Consider the following 24213-nt stretch of genomic DNA (forward strand, 5'->3'; position numbering starts at 1 on the left):
CACTCACACTCTATCTCTCTCTCACACACACACACTTACACACACACTCTCTCTCACGCACACACTCCCTCTCTCACACACACACATTCACACACACACAGTTACACACACACTCTCTCTCTCATACACACACACTCACTCACACACACACTCTCTCTCTCACACACACACTCCCTCTCTCACACACACACATTCACACACACACACTTACACACACACTCTCTCTCTCATACACACACACTCACTCACACACACACTCTCTCTCTCACACACACACTCACAGACATATATATATATCTATATCAATGATGAATATCACAAACAATAGGGACCATGCCCCCACCCCACCAAGTAAAGGAAAGCATTCTCAATGAAATAATTGTAATGCAGAAGAATGTCCTCTGTATGATACAAGCACATGCACACACTTAAATTATTCTACTTCCTTTCTACTTAACACCTTCCTTTGCATGAGAAAACAATGCCCACTGCTCATCCTTAGTTTCTTCAAACTTCCCACTCAAATACACTCACCCATCGTGATTAGAAGCATATTGTTTTATTGACTCAATGTTGATGCAAGTTAATTCAAATTACTAGGGTTAACTACTCTCACTCAGTCTGTCTGCATTTCCATTTCCTAGGGATCAAATTGAAAGAACATAATATTTCACTAAATTATAGTAACAAACTTAAATCTTTATTGCGTAATTGGATCAGAAATATCACACTGGATTCTAAAATCAGCCAGGATGCCAGGTATCAAATTGGCTCATATTCTGATGCTTCCGAAGTATTAGTGTGGACCCTTGTCAAATCCTCTCATGACAGAAATTCAATTCCTTAAATATATGGAATTATGACTCAAATGTTGACCATGAAACCATTGTCAACTGTAATAACAACTCATGTTGTTTGCTAATGCTCTTCAGGAAAAAGAAAATTGCTGTCCTTGCCTAGTCTGGACGTCAATGACAGAAATTGATGTGGTTTCTGGAGATCAGCCAGCCACGTTCCAGGACGTCATTGCCAGAGTTCCTCAAAATTGTGTCCTCGACATCACTATCTTTCCTAATTGCATAATCGACCTTCCCTGTATCATTAATGCCATAAAGGTCGTTAATATCTGCACGATGTTCAAGGGCATTGGGAAGAGGTCAGGTAATTACAGGCCAGTTAGGCTGACGCCAGTGGTGGGAAAATTATTGGAAAAAGTTCTGAAGGGCAGGATTACTTGTAAAGGGAAGGATTGATCAGGGAGCGACACATGCATTTGTTGGAGGGTGATCCTGCCTGAGTGACTTGGGGTTTTTGAAAAGGAGAGGAAATACAGTCTGTTCTGTAAGATTGTGAGAGTTCTGTTCCTCTGCAATGTTATAAGAAAATCACGTCATGGAAACACCATTTAGATTAGATTAGATTTACCGTGTAGAAACAGGCCCTTCGGCCCAACCAGTCCACACAGACCCTCTGAAGAGTAACCCACCCAGACCCATTTCCCGCTGACTAATGCACCTAATACTATGGGCAATTCAGCATGGCTAATTCACCTGGCATGCACATCTTTGTGACTGTGGGAGGAACCGGAGCACCCGGAGGACACCCACACAGACACGGGGAGAATGTGCAAACTCCCCCCAGTCAGTGACCCGAGGCTGGAATCGAACCTGGAAACCTGGTGCTAACCACTGAGCCACCCTAATTTCGTGAATACATCTTTATCTGTTTTAAAACCTGGTAGTCAACCTCGCTAAGTTACAGATAATTTTCAGTGTGCACTTAGCAAAACAAATTCCCAAGCTATGCTCTGGATTGCCTGTTTAAGAATGTTTTTAGTGGTCTGGCGTAGTTCATAACAACACACACACACACACACACACACACACACACACACACACACACACACACACACACACAAAAAACCGTCACCCCACCACACCCATATTTGCATGCAAGCACGCATGCACATACACACTGTCAAAGGATATGGGAACACTCAGACACAGAAACACACCACCACGCAAAATTATAATCAGACTAAGACATAGGAGTATACCAAGAAACAGGAACACATCAAACCCATCCACACACCCAAGCTACCCCCTACACAAACACATCCCCACACTGCCTTCCCTCCTTCCAAATACACACACACACCGAGGAATACAATAGTACTACGGAATATGAACACACCTACTCAAAGACACATTAACACACCCACACCTTCATACTCTCACACACACAGAAACACAGTTTCACTGAGATATAGCAACAGATGGATACACAGACAGGGGACACATAGACATGTACAGATTTTACAAATCGTCATCCTGCAATATAGGAATACATTTCCAAACAGACACTGATCTTGACTCCCAAAAAAAAATGAAATCTTATTGTGACAGTAGACACGAACCTGAAGAACTTATATAAACATGCCTGTACACAAACATGAGAACACTCAAGCACAGTTATAGAACTACACAGACAGTTAGATACAGGCATAGAGCAACATTCTTTCTCAAATACAGAAACACACCCACACAGGGACACAGGGAGATCCTGCTGGACGTACAGAAAATCTTGACCTACAAACCAACACACAAATACCGTTTGGGCAACACACTCACCTACCTATACAGGAGCACGGCCAGGCAGAGAGACACACCCTGCATTCGCCCAATAATACATCTGCACTCAAAGACAGACACACATAGAATCACAGGGCGAGTTTGACACGCTGACAAACGCAAGCAGGAACAGCATATATGGTAGACAAATAGAAATGAAACAAACACCACATGCAAAACTCACAGAGATACACAGGAACATATCCAAATAAAAAAAACTGAGGAAAATACACAGAGTGACATCCCCACAAAGGCAATGAAGCATTCCCACACACAGACATACACACAGACTCACACACACATGAAAACAATCAAAGAGCAGGAGCTGGAGGGGCGGATGGCTAATTTACAGAAGTGTTATGAGTTTTGGATCAAGGTATTGCTGACAGTGTTCGTATCTTTTGCGTTTTGCAAAATTACGTCCTGGGTTCAAAGCAGTGAATGAAGGGATCGGGAATGGACTTGAACCAATGAACGTGATCTATACGAAACTGAGAAAACAAATGTCTGACATCGTCAATGAGAGAAAAAGAGACAGAAACAAAGAATGAGATCGACAGAGAGCGTGGTAAAGAGACGGAGATAGAGGAGAACGCGAGAAAGACAGGCACAGACCAAGTGAGTGAGAGAGAAACAGAGAGAGAGAGAGAGAGAGCGAGTGAGATACAGACAAAGACTGACAGCGAGACATTCAGAGAGAAGGAGAGAGGAAGATACAGAGACGGAGAAAGAGAGGGTGTGATAGATAGAGACGAAGACACACAGAAAGAGGCAGATAAGTAGAGAGATGGCAATATCCTTGGATGGGATTGGCCAGGAGGTGGGCTCAAGAAACTCTCTCAAAAATAAGTAAAATATCACGAAATAATAACCAACTCAGCCGAGAGGATCACCAGCAATCGGAGCCTTTCTCTTGTTGTAATAAAGTGTTACTGTGAGCTGAACAAAGAGAGTCTGACAACCATCATGGTGCATGAGGGCCTGTTTCGATCCCTCCGCCTCCTCCCCTGCAGGGGAAATGCAGAGACCCTACCGGACGGTCTTTAACACTCATCCACAGGGCAGCCGGTACTGACTGAATGTTCCAGCTGAACCCATCACTCACAGCCTGTCATTGTAATCACTCCTGCAGCCTCTTTCCCTCTTCCCCTGCCCCTAACAGTCACCTCTTGCTCCCTTACCTGATTTCCGTTTGTCGTGACCTTCAATATTGTTGAAGGAGCAGGTAGATAGATTCTTGTTAAAGATTTATTTTGGGGGGGGGGTGGAGTGTGCGTGGTGCTTAGGTAAGTATGGGATTGCGGATTTGATGTTAGAATTGGATAAGTCGATGTCTTCTGGAGTGGCAGGAGGTCCAGACTCGAAGGGCTGAATGACCTGCTATTGCTCATGATCTATGTCAATCGGTCAGTCAATCAGGAATAGCAGCCTGTTCCTGAGTGGGCTGAATGGTGAAGTCATTTTTGGAGGGAACCATTTTTGGTTCCATCCTTTGATCATCCGAGGATTATCTCCACTTTCACCTAGTTTGACCTGTTTCCGTATTAAACTCTGTCACGCTTCCCACCTCTCACCAGCGTTTTCAAGATTGCTGTGTTTATCTGAGTACATAATTTACTTTCTTGTATTGTCCAGAACTGCGCGCAGTACTTCAGCTGGGTCCTCACCCAAGTCCCACAAAACTCCAAGATCTCTGTGCCCCGATATTCTACACCATCTGTCCTCCCACCTTCCAGGATCTGGAGACAATCATCACAAGATCCCACTCTTCCTCTGAGTTTCCTAAAGCCTTAGTTGTCCCTCAATATTACCTTGTCATGTTTCGTTAGTCAGACAATAGATCTTTCTTCCGGAGTAACAGTTCAGGATTCAATGGTTACGAAGTCGCAATACTGTTGTTTGTATTTTCCCTACGTTCCCACATGCACTCTGAGGGCAGCCTGTGCACAGTGACCTGCTGTCGGGTTCACTCATCTATTTTCAGGAGAGTCAGAGTCATGATGAAACAGAAACATAATCAGATCTTGAGGGACACGGAAACACACCCACACCATCGCACAAACACACACACAGATACTAAAATGCACCCACATGCACAAATACAGTCAAGTTGAGACTTAGCAGCATACCGATAAGCAGAAGCAGTAACACATCACACAAACACATACAGCAACAGAGTCAAATGGAGATATGGGAAACCAACTACACACAGAACTATAATCAGATCCCGAGGGGCATATAAACACGCCCTTACACACACACACACACACACACACACACACACACACACACACACACACACACACACAAACACAGATGAATACAATCAGACTGCAGTATTTGACAACACCGACACATTGATATATTAACACACCCAGACTTCACAGTCACATCCACACACAAAAAGACAGTCATACTGAGATATAGGAACAGACTCACGCAGAGATACAGAACACTTGCATACACACGGTAAACATTCTTTCTAAATGAAGAAATACAATTACACACAGACACATAATCACACCCACATCCCCACACAGATATAGAAATGAAGTCATACTGAGAGCTATTGCACATCAACATGCACGTACTTACAGAAACATTCATATACACACAAATGAGCATACTTAAACACAGTCACAAAACCACACATACAATGAGATATGAAGATCGATCGACACTCAGACAAAGATAGACACCCACCCACAGAGAAGTGCAGAGAGATCCTGCTGGGGGCTCAGTAAGATCTTGACACATTGACAGACAGCCAAACAGTCTGAACAACACACCCATCTGCTTAATTTGGAGCACAGCCGGTTAGAGACACACCCGCACTCTTGCAATAATGCACCGAAAGTCAGGGATTAAACACATTTAGAGCAACTGAGCCATCGTTACATGTTGACAGTGACACACACACACACACATGCAAACACGCACACATGCCCACACACACACACACGCACAAACAAGCACCCACACACAGTCAGAAGCCAGAAGCACAAAAAACATGGTAATAGGAATGTAACTACACACACAGATGTACACAGACGCAAAAGAACAGATGTACATGTGTATATAAAACACATATACAGTTTCACACTGGCACAGTCACAAATAGTGACACAAATATACCTCACCGTCACTGAAACACTCCCTCACAGATTCAATAACGCACCGAAGCACATAAACACTGCAATATGCAGTCACTGAAACACTACCCAACTCAGATTCACAGAGGGAGCCGAGCAGACGGGGGCAGAAACGCATTCACAATGTGTCAAACAGATATGTCCAAAGACAAAACTGGAGAACAGACACATATAATGATATCCCCAAGCAGACAGGGATGCATACACACAAAAACCCTCACAGACCGAAAGTGAAACACACAAATACAAACTCCCTCACAGCGACCGGGAGAGAGAGGCAGACAGTCGAAGTACAGGGAATAAAGGGACAGTGCATTTACAGAACTGTAATTAATACTCTGTCAAGTATTGTTGACTGCGTATGTGCATTTCCTATTTTCCAAAATCACCTCCACGGCTAAAATCAGCAAATGAAGAGATGTAGAAGTGGTTTGAGCCAATTCATTTGAGCAAGTGTGATTCTGCGACAACACGTGTCTGATGTGGTCAATGTTAGCAAACAAACCATGAGGTAGAGACAGAGAGAAAGCATGAGGCAGATAGAGATACAGAGGTAGGGGGAGACAGAGACAGAGGGAAACTGACAGCAAGAAATTAAGAAAGGGGAGAGATGCAACCAGAGTGAAAGAGAGTGAGAAAGAGACGAAGAGAGGGACAGAGGCAATAACATGCAGAAAGTGGCGGAGAGACAGAAGGCAATAACCTTGTGATGGATGTAGACGGGAGGTAGACTCAACAAACACTGCCAAAACTGAACAATTGTGCATGGAACAATAATCAATTCAGATGAGGCGATCTCCAGCACACGGAGACTTTCTCTTACTGTCATAAAGCGTTTTTAGCGAGCTAATAGAGAGAGACTGACAGTCACCATAGTGCAGCATGGAACTTCTTCTGTCCCTCCCCCTTGTCCCCTCCATTTGAAATGCAGAGATCGTTCCTGCCGGTCTTAATCACTCACCCACTGGGCTGTCCATGAAGACTCAATGTTCCAGCTGAGTCCATCACTCACAGCCAGTCCCTCATTTGGAATCACTCCCTCCGCCTTTTTCCATCCTACCCAGCCCCTGACAGTTGCCCCTTGCTCCATTAAGTGCTGTCCCTTTGTCACATCTTTTTTTCTATTTCTTTATGGCGAGGTGCACGGATTCGTGTTAAGCCTGAGAGATTGGTCTCATTGTCAGGAACCGGCAGGAATATAGAATTGGATACTTTAGAATTGGATAAGCCGTGATGTGCTGGAATGGCAGGTGGACCAGATTTGAAGGGCTGAATGGCATACTGCTACTAATTGTCTGTGTGTCTCCAAATGTGTAAATCCGTCTGGTGACCCATCCAGCTTCCCCACTCCTCGTCCACCGTAGGGCGTTAAACTTAATCCATGTGCTTGTGTCGATGGAATTTTGTACTAACATTGCAATTACCGCGCTGGGAACACTGCAGCTGCCTGGGAACCTCTCCCAGCTCTTTTGCTGAGTTATTAAGTGAAGAATTGATGTAAAAAGTTGTTGCACCGCATTCCTGAACTTCGCTCTGAACTTGGACAGAGTCACTGCATAAAATAGTGTGTTCGTGCTGCAGCTGAAAACCCTCAGCATTTCTGCAACGAACATAAAATCCTTTCGAGAGCTGTTGTTCCAATGGTATGTTACTTTAATGAGAAAGTACAAGATGTTTGGACAGTGCCCTGCCCACAGAAGGATGACGCTGATGGATAGAGTGAAGAGGGAAATCACTGACTTCCTCCGATTCTCCATCTCTGTGTCTTTGTGACTCTCTCCCTTCCTCAGACCCCTCAGGCTCTTATGGGCTCGCATGGCCACTGAAATGTGCCTAACAGTGAGGGTGTTCATCAACAGAATTAACACGAATGGGATGAAAGGGGTTAAAATTATATCAAGCCACCTAAATCCCAGCCACCTGGGATCAGTAAAAAGAAACTTGATTTTATTCGGCAGGACCACAGAACATTGTTAATCATACCCGAAGGTTCCAAATGAAAATAGAAGGGAATGTTTTTTGAACAGAGCAGAATGCCAGTTGCAGCCATAGCCACAGCCAAGGCTTTCTCTGTCCAATATTCTCCCTTCATTTTCAGGCAGCAAATGGCCACAAAACGATCAAAGGTGAAAAGGACAGTGAACCAGACAGAACAATCTGTGGCTGCACAAGCCATGACATAGACAGGACGGCACACAGAGGTGAGATCCAGGAAACACGTTGGCATGTCAAAGTATTTGAGTTTCCACAATATGATGTCAGTGAGAATGAACAGGAGATCCGGCGTTGCCATAGCCAACAGGCAGCGCGTTGTGCAGTTAGAGAGGCCACACTTTCCTCGTGTGAGAACCAAAATCACCAAGAAATTAACTGAAAGAGACAGGAAGTAAAATGTAAATTGGAAATTAATGGTCAAACTTCTCCACGTCGACACAGATAGCAATATAAGATCTGGGGCAGTTGGGAGTGTTCAGATGTCGAGTTTGACCATGAAAACTCCAATGGCCTGACCCATTTCGAATCTGTTCGCTCCTGTGTTTAATTAAACGTGGGCAGGAAATTGTCAGATGGCAGGGGGCATATCTTTAAGTTGAAAGGGAAGAGGTTCAGGGGATCTGAGGAAGAGGCTTTCACCCAGAGAGTGATGTCTACTCATTCAGTGCCTGGGAGAGTTGTGGAAGCAGGAAATGTCACAAACTTTAAAAACTACCTGGATGAACGCGTGAAGCAACATAATATTGGAGTCTATGAGTGTAGTGCTGGAAGCTGGGACGAGTGTAGATTTCGTGTAACTTCGATGGCACAAACTGGATGGAATGAAGGCCCTCTCCTGTATAGTCTGGTTCTTTGATTCTAAGAATTACTTCTGGGAGGCAGGTTGGGAAGTGACGCATTTTAATGAAATAAATGATCGCTTTGAATGCTGAAAACATCAAACAGAATCTGAAATAACTGGTATTCCCTCTACAAGACATTTCTGTATCCAAATAGCTGGGTCTCCCTGAGTTCAATGCCATCTAATCTTACCAATTTGTCTACCATGGTAAACCAGTTTGAACACCTTCCTGAAGTTCATATCGATCACATCCACTGTTTTGCCCCATCAACCCTCTTTGATACTTCTTCATAAACCTCAGTCGAGTTGGTGAGACATGATATTGCCCGTATAAAAGTATTTCAACTGCCACTAATCAGTCTTTGCCAATCCAAATACATGTAAATCCTCTCCCTGCAGATTCACTCTCACAACTTGCCCTCCACCAATGTCAGGCTCACTAGTCCACAATGCCCTGGCTTTTTCCTTCTCACCTTTCTTCAATAGTGGCACTATGTACGACAACGTCAGGTTTTCAGGCACTTCACCTGTTACTGCCAGTGATATAAGTATCTCACAAATCCCCCAGCATTCACTTCCCTAGCTTGCCAAAGAGATCTGGGGGACACCTCATCAGGTCCTGGGGATTTATCCAACCTCATGATTTTTAAGATTTCCAACATCACTTCCTGTGTAATATGGACATTTTTGAAGCTGTCACCATCTATTTCCCTTCACTTTGTATCTCCCAGATTTTCCTAAGAATCTACCATTTACGGGCATGTTGTTCCCTTATCTGACGTCCCAAAATGCATCACATTTCACTTATCGGGATTATATTGTATCTGCCATTGCTCTGCACTGTTTAATCGCTGATTAATATGGACAATAACCTGAGACCATCATCTTCAGTAGAAACAACATCAGTATTTTCGTGTCGTCTTTAAACTTACTGATAACACCTTGACCATTGACAGACAAGTGTATCAAGGTTCCAATCTTCAGTCCCTGGGGGACACTGTTGGTCACAGGCTTCCAATTACAGTAAAAAGCATCTACTTCCCCACCATCACACTTTGCGTCCTATTTGTAAGCAATGTTTGGATTCAGTTTGCCAAATTGTTTTGAACGCCAGGAGTTACCACCTTTTGGACCAGCCATCCATGTGGGACTTTGCGAAAGGCCTTACTGAAGTCCATATAAGACAGATTGACTGCACTACCCGCATCGATATAGAGTTGGTTCTGCTATAATGCGTGTTTCTTTCGTGTGAATTGGCTATAACACAATTGAAGAACTTGGACCATTATCTGTGAACGTGAACTTTCCTTACCTGCATTGGCTATAACACGATGCCAGTTTCATTTGTTTAATGGGCAGCAGGGTGGCTCAGTGGTTAGCACTGCTGCTTTATAGTGCCAGGGTTCCAGGTTTGGTTCCAGCCTCGGGCGACTGTCTGTGTGGGGTTTGCACGTCCTCGCTGTGTCTGTGTGGGTTTTCTCCAGATGCTCTGGTTTCCTCCCACAGTCACAAAGATGTGCAGGCCAGGTGAATTGCTGTGCTGAACTGCCTATAGTCAGTTGCATTCGTCAGAGGGAAATGTGTCTTGTTTGGTTACTGTCGGAGGGTCGGTGTGGACTGTTTATGCCGATGGGCTTGTTTCCACAGTGTAAACCTAAACTAAATGGTGTTTCCATTCCACGATTTTCTGAAAACATTGCAGATGAACAAACTGTCACATTCTTACAGAGCAGACTATATTCTTCTTTTCAAAAACCTAAAATCTGTCAGGCAGGGTCATCCTCCAACAAATGTATGTTGTCTCTTCCTGATCAATTTCCTTTCTAATTAATCCTGTTCTTTAGAACTTTATCCAATATTTTCCCACCAATGACTTCAGCCGAACTGGCCTGTAATTATCTGACCTCTCCCCACTGCCCTTGTACATTGTGCACGTATTAGCGAACATTAAAGCATTAATGATTGAGGGGAGGTCAATGATACAATCACAAAGGATAGTTAGGTCTAGGACACAATTTTGAGGAACTCTGGCAGTTAAGTCCTGGAGCTTAGCTGGCTGATCTCCAGAAACCACCCCAATTTCTGACGTTGTGGACTGACTTGACGTCCAGACCAGGCAAGGACAGTAATTTTCTTTTCCTCAAGAGCATTAGTAAACAACATGAGTTGTTATTATAGTTCACAATGGCTTCATGGTCAACATTTGAGTCATAATTCCACATATTTAAGGAATTAATTTTCTGTCATGAGAGGATTTGGCAAGGGTCCACATTAATACTTCGGAAGCATCAGAATATGAGGCAATTCGGTACCTGGATTCCTGGCTGATTTAGAATCCAATGTGATATTTCTGATCCAATTACACAATGAAGATTTAATTTTTTTTAACTATAATACAATGAAATATTATTTTGTTTCTATTTGATCCCCAGAAAATTGGAATGCAGAAAGACGAAGTGAGAGCGGTCAACCCCATTAATTTGAATTAACTTGAGTCAGCAAGGCACTTCTTTACTAATCACGAGGGGTGAGTGTACTTGAGTGGGAAGTTTGAAGAAACGAAGGATGAGCGGAGGGCATTGTTTTCCCATGCAAATGAAGGTATTAAGTACAAAGGAAGGAGAATAATTTAAGTGTGTGTGTGTGTGTTTGTAACATACAGAGGACATTCTTCTGCATTATGAGTGTTTGATTATGAATGTTTTCCTTTACTTGGTGGGGTGGGGGCATGGTCCCTATTATTTGTGATATTCATCATTGATATAGATATATATGTGTGTGTGGGGTGTGGTGTGGTGTGTGTGTGTGTGTGTGTGTGTGTGTGTGTGTGTGTGTGTGTGTGTGTGTGTGTGTGTGTGTGTGTGTGTGTGTGTGTGTGTGTCTTTGTGTTTGAGAGACCATGCCTGTTCAGTGTCTCTGTCTGTGTGGGACGAATGGAGATGTTGTATCATTTTGGTGAGAGAAACATGATGTTTCTGAGAGTCTCTTCTGTTCTCTCATTCTGTAATTTATACAATTCTGAAGATAAAATCCTGATTATTTTTGTCTTGCTTTTGAGAAAATATAATCAAGTGTAAGTTCTAGTTGTTTTTCTGATCATTATGAGCGTCAGGTTCTGTATTGGAGTGCTCATTCACACACAGAGTTTCCCAAATGAGTTATAAAACTGAGTTCACAAGGAAAGCAGTGGTATGTATGCAATAGAACAGCTCTCAAGAAGTTCACGAGGTACTGAATGACTGAATAGACTCAGCACAATGAGGGGCATCAATGAAAGATATATCAAAATGTATTTTTATATTGGTAGGCCTGATAGTGAGTGAAATAACACAAGTAATGTTAATTAATGCAAAATTGCAATTCACATTTGAGACATCGTAGGATCAGATTAAACCAGCCTTTGGGGTATTCAAACACGGCTTCAAATCTCAATGACATCACATCATTAAAATTAACCTGCTGTTGTAAACCTAATGTTTATTCAAAATGGGGCTGTAAAAAATCTGAAGGTGTAATCATAGTTTCCCAGTGGAGATGCCACACAACATAAGATAACATTTCTGAGACTGACTCATCACCAATTCGAAGAGAATTCTCCAATTCGGATAGATTGCTAGCAACGGGAAGGGGGAAGTTGTCTGACAAAGAACGAAATGCATCTTCTCAGGGAAAGGGTCGAAAAGGTGTTTGAGACCATCCTTGCTGTTGTTGGTGTTCCTGGTAAGTCTTGGAATAACGTCCCTTGTATAAATCTCTGCATTTAATCATATTTACTTCTGTCTATAATTGATCTTCATGTTTATTCATACTTACTTCTATCTGAGATTGTTAATCATTTTATTTCCACTGAACAAGATAAATCCCCGTGTCAGAGAATAGTGTCTTCACTCACTGAGTTTAAAGCAAATAGTTTACCAATTACGAGACTCAGCAGTTGTGTGCAACATTGTCTGTTTCTCTATCCTGAGCAGAATAGATTTACACTGAAGTCACTTTGATGAAGTTTAACTGAGCATGTGTGCTGACTTGTTTGAGGAAGGGTACAGCAAGACTGCCCCCTCTCTCTCTTTCTCTCTATGTGTGTGTTTGTTAGCTCAAAGCTTGCTATCAATCAGCTGTACAAAGTGAAAAATCACACAACACCAGGTCATGGTCCAACAGAGTTATTCGGAAGCACTAGCTTTTAGAGCGCTGCCCCTCCATCAGGTGTCTGTCCAAATCATCCATCAGATGGATTTTCTTCCAGGCCCATCTCTCAGAGACATCTGGGGCTTCCCATTCCTTGATATAGGAGTATTATGTTGGTGAATTTTGCTCAGGCAGCTTGCTCCAAATGGGAGCCCAGACACGACGTGGGCAGTGGGTGAGATTAGCAGCTCGTCACGTGGTGATAAGTGAGCAGCAGCACAGAATAGTTTTGCCATCTTCCATGTTTTCGTCAGTCATTTAATGTGTGTGGGTGGGGGTAATATTTGTGATGACAGATTGTCGGGAGGGTTGTTGACCACAGCATCACATTTCTGTGCAGTGTTGAGTTATTTGATTGTCAAAGAGAGATGTGAGTCGAACCAACACTGAGATCTGGAGTGGTGTAGAAGCAGCTCCCCCACAGAGGATCAAGCAACTGTGTCCAACAGACTGTTTCTCACCTTGTCCTTCGTTGCTGCTGTTTTTTTTCGTGTTCCCCAAATGATAATGGCCCATGTGCAGTTTCTCTACATTGCCATTCTGTTGGGATTGTTATTTTGTCTTTGGCGATCAATTTACATATGTGGCTAATAGTCACTGATTCCAAGCTGTGGAATAAATCTGGTGATCTCTATGGAGAATGTCAGTCAATCTATGGAGACTTGGAGCCCCAAATAGCTCTGAGTCTGCTTTGGGAACCTCCGTTCACAAGGAGAGGAATTTGGGAGCGTGGCCTTGGACATCAGGAAGGAAGCTATATTTGTTCTCAGATAAAGTGTTGGACTTCTAAACAAGATTTCTTTTAGGTGATAGCTGTGTGGAACAGTATTGGACAAGCGGAAGGAGTCTGAGCCAAATGTGGAAGATCTTCGATTTTAGTGGTATCCAACCTGGGACATGGTGGTTAGATTCACTGCTGAATGCTTTCATTGCTCAAATTATCAGGATGGTCAATCCTTACACGAGGGAGGAAACTCAACGCCTCACCATTATTCATTCATTTGTTGGGAGAATCCATTCTTGGACATGGTGGAGTGATTCAGCGTTCTGTACTGTTCTTTATATCGTGTGGATTTACAATTCTGGAGGCAAAATTAATTGTGGAGGCTCTGAAAGCAAATACAGAAAATTTCCAATTAACGCCTGTGTTAGGTGTCTCCCATTGTTTGTCATACTGAGTAGAGTATTGGTGTGAGTAGAGTAGTCTTATGGGAAACTCTAGCCAGTCTGTGTAAACTATGCAGATTGCTGCCAGTCCCAAAAAAGAAATTAGTACATGACTGTGTTTCTGTTAGCAAACCACTGCTCATGTTCTTCACTATGTCTTATAAAAACTGCAAATGATACATTTAGAGAGAGTTTGCTGCTGTAGTACAAATTCTTTAAACTTTATATGACACAGAACAACGGTTATCTTTTTGCCATGACTTATAGTCTGAGCCCAGACACGAATAGTATTTGGTCAGTAATTTCAAGTCTGCATTTTTTAAAATTTCCTTTCTCTCTCTGTTACAGTTAGTCTAGTGGCGATTGCAATTTTAGTTCGGGGCAAGTGTGGTCTTTCTACATGCACCACTCGCCATCTGGTGGCCATGGCAGCATCTGATCTACTGTTCATCATTTTTAATATCATACTCCGTCGATTTACATCTTATTATTATCCACAGTGTTTCCTGGACATCACTCCTGTTTGTAGTGTTACCTATGTCCTGAGCTGCTTGACCATTGATTGTTCGGTCTGGTTCACCGTTGCCTTATCTTTTGACCGATTTGTCGCCATTTGTTTTCATCAGATGAAATCTCAGTATTGCACAGAGAAAACTGCAACAAGTGTTTTAACAACAATCTGCATTTTCTTCTGTTTAAAGAACATTCCCAACTACTTTCGATTTAAACCTAGAATGATCAGTAACAATGTTCCATGGTATTGTTCTACCACATTCAGTTATTATAAAGATCGTCGGCGGGCAAGTTTTAAATATTTTGAAAATTTTTAACACCCCTTCTCCCATTCACTTTTATTCTCTTTATCAATGTTCTGACTGTCAGATATATCTTTGAGGCCACGAAGATACGGGAGGGACTGAGGGGACAGGCAAGAATGGAAAATGACCCAGAGGTAGAGAGCAGAAAGAAATCTGTGATTTTACTCTTTGCCATATCTGCCAGTTTCATACTTCTCTGGTTGATGTATATTTTGTATTTCTTTAATGCTAGTTATTCATTGGATTCTGCTGCTCATGATCGCTTTCGAAAAGTGGCATATATGCTGCAGAAGTTAAGTTGTTGCACAAATGCTTTTATTTATGTGGTGACCCAGAAAAAGTTCAGAGACCAGTTAAAGTGCGCAGTGAAATATCCAGTTATAAAGGTGATTGAATTGGTGAATAAATCCAAGTAACTGTTGAGTCAACGCTAGCTGCAGCCGAAAGTGCAATGAGGATTTCACCTGTGCAATGGACCGAAAGGAGGTGGATGAGCTGCAAGCTGCCACGTATCTAATGGGTGACTCCATTAGTGTAGCAAAATGAAAGAGACGGCAGGAGCAGAGCAGTTTTGAGTGCTGTTCGCAACGAGCAACAGTTAGTAGGAAGCTGAAAAATAAAAGCAAAACCAAAAGAGGAATTATACAGGCACAAAAGCTACATTCATCCCAAGGCAGCAGTTCTCAGTGAAAAAATCGGGTACCCGGAGGAAAGCACCATTGTTTACTGCAGGGCCGAGTGGGAAATACAATCACATGATCCTGTTTTCCTAAATGATCTCTCTGATCCAGACATTTACATAGAACTTTGATCATTACAGCGCAGTACAGGCCCTTCGGCCATCGATGTTGCACCGACCTGTCATACCTATCTGAAGCCCATCTAACGTACACAACTCCATGTACAATCCATATGCTTGCCCAATGATGACTTAAATGTACTTGAAGTTGGCATATCTACTAGCGTTTCAGGCAAAGCATTGCATACCCTTACTTATCCCTGAGTAAAGAAACTACCTCTGACATCTGTCCTGTATCTATCACCCCTCAACTTAAAGCTGTGTCCCCTCGTGCTCACCGTCACCATTCTGGGAGAAAGGCTCTCCCTGTCCACCCTATCTAACCCTCTGATTATCTTATATGTCTCTCTTAAGTCACAGCTCAAACTTCTTGTTTCTAATGAAAACAGCCTCAAGTCCCTCAGCCTTTCCTCGTAAGACCTTTCCTCCACACTCGGCAACATCTGAGTAAATCTCCTCTCTACGCTTTCCAAAGCTTCCACATCCTTCTTGTAATGCAGTGACCAGAACTGTACTCAATACTCCAAGTGCGGCTGCACCAGAGCTTTGTGCAGCTGTAGCATAACCTCATGGTTCCGGAACACAATCCCTCTATTAATAAAAGCTAAAACACTCTATGCCTTCTTAACAACCCTGTAAACCTGGGTGGCAACTTTCAAGGATCTGTGCACCTGGACACCGAGCCTCTCTGCTCATCTACACTACCAAGAATCTTATCATTCGCCCAGTACTTTGCATTCCGGTTACTTCGACCAAAGTGAATCACCTCACTTAAACTCCACTTATCACCTCTCAGCCCAGCTCTGCAGCTTATCTATGTCTCTCTGTAACCTGTAACATCCTTCGTCACTATCTACAACTCCACCGACATTAGTGTTGTCTGAAAATTTCCAAACCCACCCTTCTACGCCCTCATCCAGGTCGTTTCTAAAAATGATGAACAGCAGAGGACCCAACACTGATCCTTGTCGTACATCACTGCTAACTGGGCTCCTGGGTGAACATTTCCCATCAACCACCAACCTCTGTCTTCTTTCAGCAAACCAATTACTGATCCAAACTGCTACATCTCCCACAATCCCATTCCTCTGCATTTTTTACACTAGCCTCCTGCGGGGAATCTTATCGAATGCCTTGCTGAAATCCATATACACCACATCCATGGGTTTACCCTCACTCACCTGTTTGGTCACCTTCTCAAGGAACTCAATGAGGTTTGTGAGGCACGGCCGCCCCTTCACAGAACCGTGCTGACTATCCCAAATCAAATTATTCTTGTCTAGATGATTATATTTGAACACAATTTAATTTGAACAAAATTAAAAACAGAACTATATTTTCTAAATCATAAAAATATCCAGGAAAGAGTTTGTGTCTTCCGTGTGCTATTTTATCTTCAACAATAAATGGCTTTGTTTCCTTTCAATTTGTTGATACGAATGGCTCATTTCTTTGTTACTTTTCACGACCCAACTGAAGTGATGACGGGTGAATCAAAACCTAACCACTTCTGGATTCCCTCGCTGAACCCTCCCAATGACCCAGTTCACAATCTTATTTCAGAAGCTCCTTTAAATTGACTTAATGTCATAGAGATATACAGCATGGAAATAGACCTCTGAGTCCAACCCATCTATGCCGTCCAGATATCCCAATCCAATCTAGTCCCACCTGCCAGCAATCGGCCCATCTCCCTCTAAGCCCTTCCTCTTGATATACCAGTTCAAATGCCTTTTAAATGTTCTAATTGTACCAGCCTCCACCACTTCCACTGGCACCTCATTCCATACACTTACCACCCTCTGTGTGAAAAAGTTGCCCTTTGGTCTCTTTCATATCTTTCTTCTCTCACACTAAAGCTTTGCCCTCTGCCACAGGTAAAAGAGCCTTACTATTTACCGTAACCATGCCGCTCATGATTTTATAAACCTCTACAAGGTCACCCCTCAGCCTCCAATGCTCCAGAGAAAACAGCTCCAGCGTATTCAGCCTTTCCCTACAGACAGACAAGTTCTGGACGACACTATTTAGCTGCAGCTTTCTCTCACACCTCCCCCCTCAGTCTCCCAGCACACCTTCCCTCACCGGTTTTAAGCAGGTTCTGGCAGCCAATATCTCTTTGCTCAGGTGCATTAAGCAGGTGTTACGAATGGTAAATGGGGGTGGGGATGGAAGTGATAGGTCAGAGAGGAGGGTGGGGGAAAGTAGCAAAGTGTACAAAGGATAGAAGGAGTTGGGGATGAACGTGATAGGTCAGACGGGAGGGTGGAGCAGATAGGTGGGAAGGAAGATAGGCAGGTAGGACAGGTCATGAGTTTTGTTCTGATCTGGAAGTTAGAAACTGGGATAAGGTGGCGGGAGGGGAAATGAGGAAACTGGTGAAGCCTACATTGATGCCCTGGGGTTGAAGTGTTCTGACGCAAAAGGTGGGCCGTTCTTCCTCAAGTCGTCTTGTAGTGAAGGAGTGGTGATGGTGCATTCCCAGCACCTGCATGTCCTCTGCAGAGTGGGAGGTGGAGTTCAAATATTGCGCCACGTGGTGGTGGGGTTGATTGGTGCTGGTGTCCCAGAGATATTCCCTAATGGGCTGTGCAAGGAGGCGCCTGGTCTCCCGAGTGTAGAGGAAACCGCATTTGGAGCAATGGATGCAATAAGCGGCTTGGTGGATTTGCAGGTGAAACTTTAATGGATGTGGAAGGCTCCTTTGGGGCCTTGGTTGGAGGTGAGGGAGAAGGTGTGGGCACAGGTTTTGCAACTCCTGCGGTGGTAGGGGAAGATGCCAGGATGGTAGGGCAGATTGCTGGGGGACGTGGACCTGACCAGGTTGTCATGGGGGGAACGGTCTTTCTGGAAAGTGGAAAGGGGTGGGGAGGGAAATATAGCCCTGGTGGTGGGGTCCTTTTGGAGGGAGCGGAAATGTTGGCGGATGATGCGGTTTATGCCACCATTCATCTATTGTACTCTTTGCTACCTCCTTCCTAGCCCCACCCCTGTACCATTTATCTCTCCACTCTGGAGGCTCCCTGCCTTCATTCCTGATTAAGGTCTTTTGTCCGAAACTTTGATTTTTCTGCTCCTCGGATGCTGACTGACCTGCTGTGCTTTTCCAGCACCACTCTAATATAGACTCTGGGTTCCATCATGTGCACACCTCACCTTGGCCTACGGAGTGTGAGAGACAATCGAGAGACTTGGGGCCAACCAGAATGGAGAGTATCACCTCTCTAAACTCACTGCACCTTTCCCTGACTCCTGTTTGTCTCTCTGATTCTGTTTTCCCTCTTTTCTTTCTGTCTGGCACTCGCACACTCTACCTCTCTCTCCCTCTCTCATACTGACAGCATTTTCTTTTGTCTTTTTTCTCTCCTCTTTCTGTCTTTTTCTACATTATTTACCATTCTCCCTTTTTGATGCCATATTAAATTGGGCCTATGTTTACGTAAGCTGATTTAGCCATTCCGGGGAATTGTGGCATGTCCCCAGCACTGCTACCTCTCAGGACCAGGATTCCAGCCTCGGGACCACTGCCTGTGTGGTGTTTGCCCGTTCTCCCCATTTCTGCATGGGTTTCCTCCTAAGGGCGTGCAGTTTAGGTGAATTGGCCAGGCTATATTTTCTCGAGTGTTCTGGGCTGTGTAGGTTAGGTGCATGGGTTTTGGAGAAAATAGTTCAATAAAGCAGAGATCACAAAACACAGATCAAAGTGAAATTAACGAACTGTTTATTAGCACAGCGATATCGTGGAAGAGAAATTGACTGAGCCAAAACAGAACAGGCAGTCTGTCCATGTAACTGGAATTCTCTTACCCAAGTTGCAAATCAAGCCAGTTTTTATAGGAATACAGTATAATGCTAATTAAAAATAGTAAAAATACAACGGTCTTGATAGTCAAGTAATCAAGTTACAATGGTGATAATCGCAAAGAAGGTATCAGAAGCATGTCCTGAATGTCGATACTGTGAAGTGTCCGGCAGCATCATTCAGTTCTTCATGGGATCAGGAGATTCCAGCTCTCTCCAAGGGTAAGTGAGAATGTCCCTTTTCCTGGGAGTAAGGTGTTTCCATCGTTTCTGTCCAGTGAGTGAGATATTCTGGTGCCTCTCTGCCTGACCTTTCCTTTGTGTGGCTTTGGTATGACTGGGGTTCCAGACTGCCCTTAGGGCTTTGGGACAGCTGACGGGCACCTGGTCTGCGAGTGACTGTGGTCATGTCTGGTTTTCCTTGTCAGTCTGTTTGATCAATGCTGAGGCATTCTGTGTGTTCCTAGTAGGGTCTGCATTTTCTGTGTTCTGTGTGGTCATGCTATGTGTAGGCGGCAGGGGTGGTGGGTGGGGGTGGGGGTGTGTAGGTCTCGTGACACAATGAGTCGGAGGTAAATGGAGGACAATAAGGTATGGGTCGGATTGGTTACCATTCGGACGTTTGAAGGTCCTGTTTCCACGCTGCAGGGATTCTTAAAATAAACCACTTCTGGTGACCTGTATTTGCTCTCATTGATGCAATGAGTTTACCTAATACCATTCTGTGGGGCACCATCGTGGATAACTGTCCTGTAGCTGCCCTTTGCTTCCTGTTGCAAAATAACTCTTCAGGGTGCTCTGATAAAAAGAATTGATGCTGGCCCAGTAAATGTAACAGCGAAGGGCATCTTCTTTACTGAGGAGATTTCAGACAGTGAGAGAAAGAGCAAAACAGACATTGTTGAATCTTTCCAGCAAATCCAAACGTAAGTGGGAGAAAGGGCAAGAGGTCGGAGTTGAGTGTGTGATGCTGAGAAATGGCAGCTTCCGAGGAGCAGGAGAATCAACGCTTTGGGATTATATTCTATGCGCACCGGCTCTTTGTGGGTGGCACAGTGGTTAACACTGCTGTCTCAGCGCCAGAGACCCGGGTTCATTTCCCACCTCAGGCGACTGTCTGTGTGGAATTTGCGCATTCTCCCCGTGTCTGTGTGGGCTTCCTCCAGGTGCTCTGGTTTCCTCCCACAGTCCAAAGATGTGCAGGTTAGGTGAATTGGCCACAGTATCCAGGTGAATTGGCCATGTTAAATTGCCCGTAGTGTTAGGTAAGGGGTAAATGTAGGGGTATGGGTGGTTTGCGCTTCGGGGAGACGGTGTGGACTTGTGGGCCGAAGGGCCTGTTTCACACTGTATGTAATCTATGTCATCTATTCTATTCTCAGAAGTGTCTTTACTTGGAGATTGTTTCACAAATCCTGCCACTTCACACAATTCTCATAACATCATAAAAGTATAACCAACTGCTCGATTGCTCCAGAACATGCAACTCAAATAAACTCTCTCAAAAGTGATCGATATATTCTCTCCAAACTGATTTGTACAGTCTATATGTATAGTTTCAAGTCAATAACTGTTATTTTTATCCTATTATTACAAGCAGGCAGAAGTGAGTGCTGGAAATCAGAGTTGAAGAGTGTGTTGCTGGAAAAACACAGCCGGTCAGACAACATCCGAGGAGCAGAAGAATGATGTTTTGAGCATGAGATTTTCATCAGGAATGAGGGGGTGGCCCAAGGGGCTGAGAGATAAATGGGAGGGGTTAGGGCTGGGGGTGCATGGCAGCTGAGAATGTGATAGGTAGATGAAGTAGGAGGTGAAGGTGAGAGGTCGGAGAGAAAGGTGGAGTGGATGGGGGAAGGAAGATGGACAGTTAGGACAGGTATCACAAACACCCAATATTTCTTCTTGTCTGCCTTGTTCTGCACTTTGGTTATCATTAGTGTGCCTGTAGACCACTCCTATGGGTTTTTGCTTTCCTCTAAGAATCCTCATGTCATAATGATTCACTTTAATGTGAGTTTTGGATTTGTTCACTTTGTTATGAAAGACATGGAGCTTTTACTTTTCTCTTTGCTTACTTTGTGACATTAGTTTTGATAGCTGTTGTATTCCTAGCTTTCTTTTACTTTTCTGTCCCTTCCTGCAATTCTCTGACTCATTTCTCACGTTATCATTTTCCTTTCAACCTTTTTTTTTGATAAACTACGTCTTCCATCTTGAAATCCCTTGCGCCCATTATTGACTGTAAAGGCCTCTCTCATTCCTGGTGGGTGGTATGTTGGTTCAGTGGTTATCACAACTGCCTCACAGCACCAGGGGCCCGGTTCAATTCCAGCCTTGAGCGACTGTGTGTGGGAGTTTGCACATTCTCACCATGTCTGCATGGGATTCCACTGGGTGCTTCAATTTCCTTCCAAAATCCAAAGATGTGCAGGTAAGGTGAATAGACCATGCCAATTGCCCATAGTGTTCAGGGATATGTTGGTTAGGTGCATTAGTCAGGGGAAATGGAGAGTAATAGAGTAGGGGGATGGGTTTGTGTGGTATGCTGTTTGGAGGGTTGGTGTGGACTTTCAATGATTCCCAAGTTCTGCAGTTTGAAAGAGCACAGTTCAGGGACAGGCTGCCTGAACTGTATCACTCCCACTTTCCCATTGGCCAACTGTACTCTCACAGTGCCCTGTGAACCAGTACCCACTTCTCTCACACCATTTGCTGAAAAAGTATTTCCCAATTTTATGCATCCTACATCAATTTTCAAGTAGCTCAGGTAGTATTCTACAGATTATAATCTTTGAGAGTCTGCGTTTTTATTTGCTGCCTAGCTCCTCGTACTCTCTATGCTTAATCTCTTTCCTAATTCTACCAGTGACATTGATACCTACGTGGACCAAGACATCAGGACGTTTTTCCCTCCCATTAGATTTTTAGAAACAATCACACACAGTATGATACTCACCCGAGTTGTTGCATTTTACAGTCAGGATCCCTCAGAATCTCAGACAGTAGTTTCACTCTAAATCTCCCAATTTGTTGCTTCCCAGCCTATACCTAAAAAAAAGTGAGAGACAAACTGAATCAAATGCTGCCTGCCTTTTTCCTTTGCATCTTGAATGTGCACAGAGACACTGAAAAACATCTGAAAATAAGCAGATTTTCTCAACATTGGTAAGAAGTCTTGTTCTGTTCAAAACCCAAGTGAATGCCGCTAAAATCAATGATAGACCTCACTGGACAGCAGGTCGGTGACTCATCCCTGAGCATGACTTTCTCCATAAACTCGAGTAATAAGCATAGCTTCAAGGTGAAGTGCATCACTGTAAGGCAGCATGATGGTAAGGGCTTGGTGATTACAGAGGGCAATCCCTCAGATATTGATCGTAGCCAAGAGGTTTGATGAATTGATCGAGATCCTGGAGGAAGACTGTGGGTAGGACAGTGACAATGTAGACAATGTTATCGGGTGTCAAACACAGAGTAGAGCAGAATAGAATGTAGCCATAAGGTGGATTTGTCCAACTGGGAACATAGATAGCGTTTTCTATAGCTACAAATTCAAGTTTGGGAAAATATGTCGCTTACTCGGTATCAGGCTAAGGAAAGCTTTATGGTAACTGTGGAGGAAATGGAAAGGAAGAAGAATAATCCAATTGCAGCGGACCATGGACAGGTCCTTAGCTCAGAAGTATTAACACTTAGCGAAAGCGCTGGCGTGGGATAAAATCATGTCTTTTCAAAGGATGCTGGCATCAGTCCTGGAACAGGGAGAAGCTATACTGAGGGGACAGATTCCAGCTGTTCTCCTTGTAAGAGCAAATAGGGAGGTAGAAAACACTTTAAAACTAAGAAATCAAGGTGGTACAGGAAATTAAATCCGTTTAAATGAAATGAGATAAATGAAATACATCTAAAATTACAGACAGAGATGAAGACATGAATAGGATTCAGGAGTGTCAGAGCGTAGTGATGGTTAAAATTAGATTAAAAGGAATCAAATTAAAAAAACTTCTCAAGAGAAATGAAGGCAAAAATACCAAGGAGAAATGACCCAGACACAGCTGCTGAAAAATGTTGACTCTTGAAAAAGTAAGTGAAAGAAGCAAATTTGTGTTCGTGCAGAACCTATAATTATTAACTTAAACATAATATCAGCACAAATCAAGCAGACAGATAGCATCATGTAACTGGAGACAATGGTTAGCAAAGGATTGATCACACAATAATAGAAGTAATCCATAGACTACTTACTGGTGCAGTGGAGGTGGAGGAAGAAATGTACACAAGATTAGGGGAATTCATGAAAGAAAAAACCCTTGGCAAGTCTTCTGACAAATTGGTGAGAAACAAATAAGCAAATGGACTATTTTTGTATCAAATGCATAAGCATTCGGTGCTGATCTGTAATGGGAATAAGCCAGTACGAAACAAAAGCTGTTGGAAACATGAAACAACATTGACCTCGATATTGCATAAGATATAATTCAGAGGAGCATCAGAACTGTTGCGTTCTCCTGTGCAGTCTTATTTACTCCCAAATTTGAGCAATAAATCATCGCTTTGGTGACTTGCATTGGTTGATCAGGAAAAGACGGTAAAATTCCATCATATTGTTAAGAATCCTTTAAGGATTCTTCACTCTTCAGAGAATCTATCATCAATTTTCATTCTTAGTAAATTCTGTGTTGAAAAATGATTCTTTCTGGTACAACTGAATTATTAGTTTCCCTTCATTATGGAGAATTGGCACAATCCGTGGCAATTCAATAATGTGATCAAAACTTACAGACAGAAAGTAACCAATAGCTCTCGGCATTTGTGAAGT

This window comes from Hemiscyllium ocellatum, chromosome 40 (assembly GCF_020745735.1).
Source record: "Hemiscyllium ocellatum isolate sHemOce1 chromosome 40, sHemOce1.pat.X.cur, whole genome shotgun sequence".
Classification (NCBI taxonomy): Eukaryota; Metazoa; Chordata; class Chondrichthyes; order Orectolobiformes; family Hemiscylliidae; genus Hemiscyllium; species Hemiscyllium ocellatum.